Raw genomic sequence first — 7,735 nt, 5'->3', positions numbered from 1 at the left:
TCTCCCATTCTTCTAAGTTCTTGGAGCTAGTTTCCCATTCTTCTAAGTCCTGGGAGCTAGTCTCCCATAGAGTTCAGTACAGTTTGAAATTTTTAACCTCTCATTCCCTCCTCTTCTATTGGAACTAGTTCTAAACCTAGAACGTCCGATTCTGATCTTTTTAAGGTTTGATACTGTTGACAGAGCATGAGTACCTGAACCGTACTAATTCTTTCTCTGATAAATCCTACCAGGCTGTTTAAAATGCAAGGCCCAAAGGTCAGCAAAAGGAACAGGATTATTAAAGGGCCCATTAGGGAGGATAGCAGGGTAGTGAACCAAGGCAACTTATTGAACCATGATTCAAAGCCAGCTTTGTTGGCTTTCTCTTTCTCTCTGTCTGGTGTTTAGTCTTTCTTTTAATTTATTTAAATTATCTGTGACTACACCAGAGTGGTCTATATAAAAACAACATTCTTCTTTTAGAGCAGCACATAACCCCCCTTCCTTTAGGAATAACAGATCTAGGCCCCTTCTGTTTTGTAACACAACTTCAGATAGGGAGGTCAGTGAATCTCTTAACTCAGCAATAGAATCTTCTAATAATTTAAGATCAGCATTTATAGCCTGTCAGAGTCCTGCAAAGTAGTAGGGTTGTTGGATCAGTGCCGTGGCCCCTGTGCCCACTCCTGCCTCCACACTTAGGCCCAACATTATGGCTAGGGTCAAAATTACAGGCTCTCTCCTGAATCTGCTCCTTTTTTCCATTTCATCTAAAAATGAAGAATCAGTGTGATATAGTAACCTTGGAACTAACTGAACCAAAACACAAAAATCTTTTCGGAGGATTGCTGGGTGGACGCACGACGGAGTCAAACCAGAGTTGCAGGCCCATCAACTATTAGAGGAGTTAACACTATAATTGAGGCTACAAAAGTGACTCTTATTTGCTGGAAAGTGTCCAATACAAAGTCCTTGTCCAGAAACAGAGGACAGGGTTAATCTGACCTGACCACTCTGGGACTATCTACAATATTCAGGATTGAGATTTTGTGTTATGTTTCCATCTATGCCAATAGCTTCATAATAGGGGGGTGGAGTAGCAGAGCAAAGCCAACAGGACTTGGTGGCATTTGGATTAGAGTGGTTCAAAGCAATAAACGCGTGTTGGACCATGTTTATTATAGCATCAGCAGTATTTGAAATAGGTGCTGGGATAATGCTAGAAGAGGATGGTAGAACAGCTTGAGCTCTGTTAAGGGCAGGGACTGCCGTGACTACTGCAGCCTGAGGCCTAGGGGCTGCTACTGGCAATATGGGGTTCTGTCCCATAGCTGTCCTGGGAGGTGCTGCAATTACTAGTTGAATAATAAACATGATTCCTTGATCATATCCCCATTGAAAAAACCATAAGCCCCATGCCCTCCCCTGTATCCAGTCTTGTGACTTTTTTCCTTGGTCAGTAAAAGTTATGGCAAGGGGGTTGCACCACCTGTGGTGATCACAGGAGGGGCTAGTAAAGTTTTTTTTTTTACTTGAATTAAATTCCAAGAAGATGAAGGGTTCCAGTAAGCCTGACCTGTAGTCTCACAGCCCCATTGGGCACAATAAAAGGACTTGAGGCCACCACACTTTCGAGCCATACTTCTGGACCTCCCATCTCAGGGACAGACATAGAAAGGGCTCTTTTTAACCCTATCTCTACCCCTCCCCCCCATATCTGCAACCTAGAGCTTGTTGGACATTACTTCTGGGATACCACGCTTTCATGGATTCTGCTAGACTTGTATCTGCACTATCCCACCCTCCTCCCACTGTACCGGCAGCCAGGGCACACACATCTGGGGTCAGGGTAGGCCACCAAGTATGGGGAGGGGCTTCACAGGTGGTGCTCCAGACTACTTCGCCGGTCTGTGAAAGGACTTGCCAAGTGAGCAATTGAGGAACATGGGGGCTATGGGAGGCTGGGTGAATGAGAGCCAGAAACATCACCACTGGCCCTAACCAGTCTAATCTTGAGGGGGTCTGGGGTCCTTTCCACTGTTCATCCGTCTGCTGATGAGGGCATTTTCTTGATGTGCAAAGCATGGATCCAGGATGAGATGCCATCTACATTGACAGCCATAGAGGTGGTCAGGAGGACGATGTAGGGTCCCTTCCACCGAGGCTCAAGATTCCCAGCAGGGTGACCTCTCACATACACAGCGTCTCCAACCTGTGGCACTTGGAGGTCACCAGGCTTGTAGGCTTCAGCTAGGGGCTCCCAGGCCTCTCTCTGTATGCGTTCAAGAGTCTTTAACCTGCCAAGGAGGGTGATGGGATAAAAAGACTCCTTTACTGGAAAGGCATTGAGTGCAGTAGCTGGAGGGGGGCTGCCATATAAATGTTCAAAGGGTGTGAGCCGAAATCTCCCCAGAGTATTTCTAGCTCGAAAAAGGGCAAAGGGAAGAAGGACTATCCAGTCTGTTACGCCAGTCTCAATTGACAATTTGGTCAAGGTCTCTTTTATGGTTCTATTCATTCTCTCTACCTGTCCTGAACTTTGGGGTCTGTAAGCACAATGTAATTTCCATTCCACCCCAAGGATCTTGGCTAGTCCCTGACTTACCTGGGCAACAAAAGAGGTCCATTGTCAGACCCGATTACCTTAGGTAGACCAAACCGTGGGAAAATTTCTTCTATTATCTTCTTGGCCACTATTTGAGCAGTTTCTTTTTTACAAGGGAAAGCCTCAGTCCATCCAGAGAAGGAATCTATAAACACTAAAAGATACTTGTTACCATATCTGGTAGATTTGATTTCAGTGAAATCAGCTTCCCAGTGTTCACCAGGTCTCCAGCCTCTTAAGTGGGCTCCCTTAAGGGCCCTGGGAGAGGAGGCATTGACAAGTTGGCAGGCATTACAAGTCTTAAAAATGGTTTCAGTCATTTCAGAGCGTCCTAGTATATGATAAGGAGACTGTCTTACCAGTTCTTGCATCCTTTTAGATCCTAGATGGGTTAAACGGTGTAGCTGATCAAGATATCTTTCAGCTTCCAGCTGAGGTAAAATATATTTTCCAGTTCCAGGTCATTACATATGGTGATTCTGCCTTGTATCCTGCATGTAGCATTTTCTTGTGGTCCTCAGGAGTGTATTCAAAGGGGCCACGTCTCCAAGTATCTGGATCAGCTATCATCATCAGAACACTTAGTCCTTCGGCTGCTCTTTTGGCCTCAGTGTCCGCCCATTGGTTCTCTCTAGCCACCCGGTCATTGGTGCGTTGGTGACCTGGGCAGTGCATAATGGCCACTTTGTCCGGCAGATGGATGGCCTCTAGGAGGGCTAAGATTTCAGCTGTTTTTAACATCTTTTCCAGCAGAGGTGAGCAGCCCTCTTTGTTTGTAGATAGCACCATGGACGTGGGCCGTGGCAAAAGCATACCTGCTGTCAATATAGATGTTGACCTTTCATCCCTCCGCCGGCCGCAAAGCTTGAGTCAGAGCTATTAACTCTGCTCACTGAGCCGAGGATCCCTCTGGCAGGCTGCTGGCCCAGATAACTTTTTCATCATCTACAACTGTTGCTCCTGCCATCCTCTTACCTTCAATCACATAGCTGCTGCCATCTGTATACCAGTCCATAGCTCCTGGCCACAGCTGGTCCTGCAGGTCTCGGCATGTCCCTGTCTCTTCAGCCAGGATATCTTGGCAGGAATGAAGGACGGTCTCTCCAGTGGTTTCAGGAAGCAGGGTGGCTGGGTTAAGGACAGCAGGGGCTGCAAAGGTCACCTTTTCATTTAGTAGCAAGCTCTGATAGTGGGTCATGCAGGCGTTAGAGAGCCATTGGTCTGGAGGCTGGCGTATGATACTCTGTAACGCGTAGGAAGCATACACAGTCAATTTCTGACCCATAGTCAGCTTGTCAGCATTTTTACCAGCACCACTACAGCTGCCACTGCCTTAAGACAGGAAGGTCATCTGCTAGACACAGCATCCAGCTTTTCTGATAAATAGGCTACTGGTCTCTTCCATGCCCTGAGGGTCTGGGTGAGCACTCCCCATGCCACTCCATTTCTTTCATCTATATACAGTTCAAAAGGACAGGAAACATCAGGGAGGCTCAGAGCTGGGGCAGACAAGAGGGCCCATTTCATGTTGTCAAAAACCTGTTGCTGAGTCTGGCAACTCAAAAGGGGCAGTCTCTTTAGTCAGCGGGTACAAGGGAGCTGCCAGACTGGCAAACCCCAGTATCCATAGCCGGCAGAAGCCTGCTGTTCCCAGAAACTCTCTCACTTGTCGGGGGGGTGGTTGGGACAGGAATCTGGGTCACTGTCTTTTTCCACTCTTCTGTCAACCATCTCTTTCCCCCTCTGAGCTTATAACCCAGGTAAATTACCTCTCACTGGCAGATCTGAGCCTTTTTAACAGACGCTCGATATCCCAGGCGTGCTAGTTCTTTCAGTAACATTTTGGTACCTTGTAGACAGGTGGCCTGGTCTTCTCCTATTAATAAAAGGTCATCAGCATACTGAAGAACGGTAAATTGAGGATTAGCCATCCGGAAGGGGGCAAGGTCTAGGTGTAGTGCTTTGTCAAAGAGAGTTGGGGAATTTTTAAACCCCTGTGGCAGCCATGTCCAGGTCAGTTGGCCTGACTGCCCTCCTTCTGCATCTCTCCACTCGAAGGCAAAGTAGGGTTGGCTATCTGGATGGGGTTTTTTTCTGTTTGAAAGAAAAATGCATCTTTTAAGGCCAAAACAGTATACCATTGTCTGTCATGTGGTAAGGAGCTCAGTAGGTTATAAGGGTTGGGCACAGTGGGGTAAATATCTTGGATACTTTTATTTACTTCTCTTAGATTCTGGACTGGCCTGAAGTCTTCAGTGCCAGATTTTTTAACTGGCAGCAGGGGTGTGTTCCAGGGAGACCGGCAGGGGCACAAAACTCCTAGTTGGAGAAGGCGGTTGATGTGGGGACGAATCCCTTCCCTGGCTTTCCAGCTCATGGGACACTGAAATGGGGACAGCAGTAGCCTTGAGATCTACTACCTACAACTGGGGGCGCCTGAGTTGCTAGTCTCAAGCCTGCAGTCTCAGCCCAAGCTTCAGGAAACTCATCCAGCCATTTCTGTTACTGCTGAACTGTCAAGGCCGGGGCCTCAGTTTCTAGTAGTCAGTGTTCATCGGCCAGTAAGAGAGTCAAAACCATAGTGCCTGGTTTTGATCCTTCTGCCATTATCTCAGGCCCCTGAGGGGTGAAGAAGATCTGAGCACCCATTTTTGTCAGCAGGTCCCGTCCCAGAAGGGGGGTGGGGCATTCTGGAATCACCAAAAACAAGTGAATCACTTGTCCTCTTTCCAAATCTACTACTCTTTTAGTAGTCCAAGAATATTGTTGATGTCCAGTTGCACCCATTACCCAAGTTTTTTCTTTTTTTGTCTTTCCCATAGGCTGTAATAGTACAGAATGTTGAGCTCCGGTATCTGCTAAGAAATCTACAGGCTTCCCCTCCACGGTTAAAGTTACCCTAGACTCGGGGAGGGGCTTCGAGCCCCGTCCCCTCTAATCTTCTTCTCCAAAGGCTAGGACTCGTGGCGTGGCCTGCTCCTTCTTCATAGGACACTCTCGGGCCCAGTGTCCTTTTTCTCTGCAATATGCACATTGATCTTTGTCAAGAGGTCTGTGGCGAGTGTTGCCCAGGTACCCTATCTGCCCTGTCTTCTCCCTGGTTTTTACATGAGGACTTTTTCCTACCACTGCGGCCAAGATTCATGTTAAGTTCTGGTTCTGCCTCTTTTCCCTCTTATTCTCACATTCTTCTTGCTCCTTTTGCTTCCTCTGCTCCTTCTCTTCCTCAGTCTCTCTCTTATAATACACTTTTTCTGCTTCTCTCACTAAATCTTTCAGAGTCAAGTCTTGCAATCCTTCTAGTCTCTGCAGCTTACGCTTAATGTCCAGGGCCGCCTGTCCCATGAACGACATGGCAACCACTGCCTGTTGCTCCTCAGAAGCAGGGTCAAAAGGGGTATACCTACAATAGGCTTCCATAAGTCATTCCAGAAACACAGATGGGGAGTCATTTGGCCCCTGGACCACCTCTCTTACCTTAGCCAATTTGGTGGGCTTCCTTGTCGCCCCTTTGAGACCTGTCACGAGAGTCTGCTGGTAGACACGCAGCCTTTCTCGTCCTTCAGGGGAATTATGATCCTAATTGGGACGCTCTAAAGGGAACCCAGCATCTATGTTCTGTAAGATAGAGGGCCACCCATCAGCTCCTGGAACATGCTTTTGAGCCTCCACTAGGATCCGCTCTCCTTCTTCTGTTGTAAAGAGGGTCTGCAAGAGCTGCTGACAGTCATCTCAGGTGGGCTGGTGAGAAAACATAAGAGACTCCACCAAAGAAGTTAGTCTGGTGGGGTCCTCAGAAAAAGGAGGGTGGTTAGTCTTCCAACTATATATATCAGCAGATGAAAAGGGCCAATATTGAAGGGTCTGAAGGCCCCCCTCTTCTGCTAGGGGAGGGCCTTTGGCACGCAATGGAAGGATCTGAGCGTTATCGGGAGGCGCTCCCCTGGGACTGTGGGTCCCTTGGGCAGGGCCTGTAAAATCTTCCCGAGGCGCTGAGGCCACTGCTGCCTGTTGGGGAGGTGGTGCAGGATGAGGTTGGGGAGGTAGAGTTGGTGGGTAAGGGGGAGAAAGAGGATGTAGGAGAAGGAGGTCTGATTGAGTGTCAGGGTAAATCTGCATGGGAGCCACTCCGGAGGGCTCCTTGTTCTTAGAGGTCTGGTGGTCTTGCAGAGCCAGGACTCAGGAACCTGGCTTACTGTGAGTTTTAGGTATCCAGACCCATGGCCGGACCCATGGCGGAGGACTGGAGATCAAGTCCTCCCACACAACGATATATGGTTGCTGATTGGGGTGTCTCCCCGGTCCTTGTTGGAAAGACACCTTTAACAGCTCATATCACTTCTAAGTCAAATACTCCCTCTGGTGGCCATCCTACGTTAAAGGCAGGCCATTCAGCAGAACGTCTGTCTGCCAAGGTCCCTTCTTCACTTCAACTGAGAGATTGTGAGCACGGTCCCTAACGTCCATCCAGTGGTCCGAGGTCAAGGTCAGGGGAGTTACAATAGCCTGTCCCATCGTCAACGTCCACACAAACACACCAGAAAGGCAGAAAAAACAGGAAATAAAAAGCCTGATGCACACTCAGCCACTCTGAGAGCGCTGAAAGAAACTGAAACTATCCGTCCACTCAACCAAAACGTGGCACTCCTCAAAATACCAATGGAGGGCTCCCATAGTCTTCCCCTCTTGAGGCGTCCCTCAAGATGGGCGACTTGTAGCTGGCCAGGCCAACAAGCACCGTACCAGCAGTCACCAAAACCACAAATCTACAGAAATAAATCACAGATGCAAAACTGCAGGACCAAAAGTAACAGTGATTGCTAAAGGAGGCACAGACAGACACAGGAGCAGACAGACACAGGAGCAGACAGACACAGGAGCAGACAGACACGGGTGGGAGGTCCGGACCTCAGCTTACCTCCAAGAGCATTCTTGTTGGTGCAGGGTGGTCAACCTTCCCGGCCAACTCACCATCTGTAAGGGCTGTTAAAAAAATGGGGGGAAGGACCCCACACTCAGGGCTCGGGAACGATGACCCCAAACACCACCAAGACACGTACTTGATGCAATCAGCAAAGGTTCTTTTATTCAGAGCTGGGCGAGACTCATATCCCATGCAGGGGTAGAGGAGTCTGGCCCCAAGCAAAA

General features: G+C 48.5%; 1 pseudogene; it reads right to left on the bottom strand.

The window, feature by feature from the left end:
• Positions 1-5,131: 5,131 nt before the first annotated feature.
• Positions 5,132-7,166, bottom strand: LOC116070791 (annotated as a pseudogene).
• Positions 7,167-7,735: the final 569 nt, after the last annotated feature.

The sequence above is a fragment of the Mastomys coucha genome, unplaced genomic scaffold (assembly GCF_008632895.1).
Source record: "Mastomys coucha isolate ucsf_1 unplaced genomic scaffold, UCSF_Mcou_1 pScaffold22, whole genome shotgun sequence".
NCBI lineage: Eukaryota > Metazoa > Chordata > Mammalia > Rodentia > Muridae > Mastomys > Mastomys coucha.
This window is presented reverse-complemented; position numbering and strand designations above follow the sequence as displayed.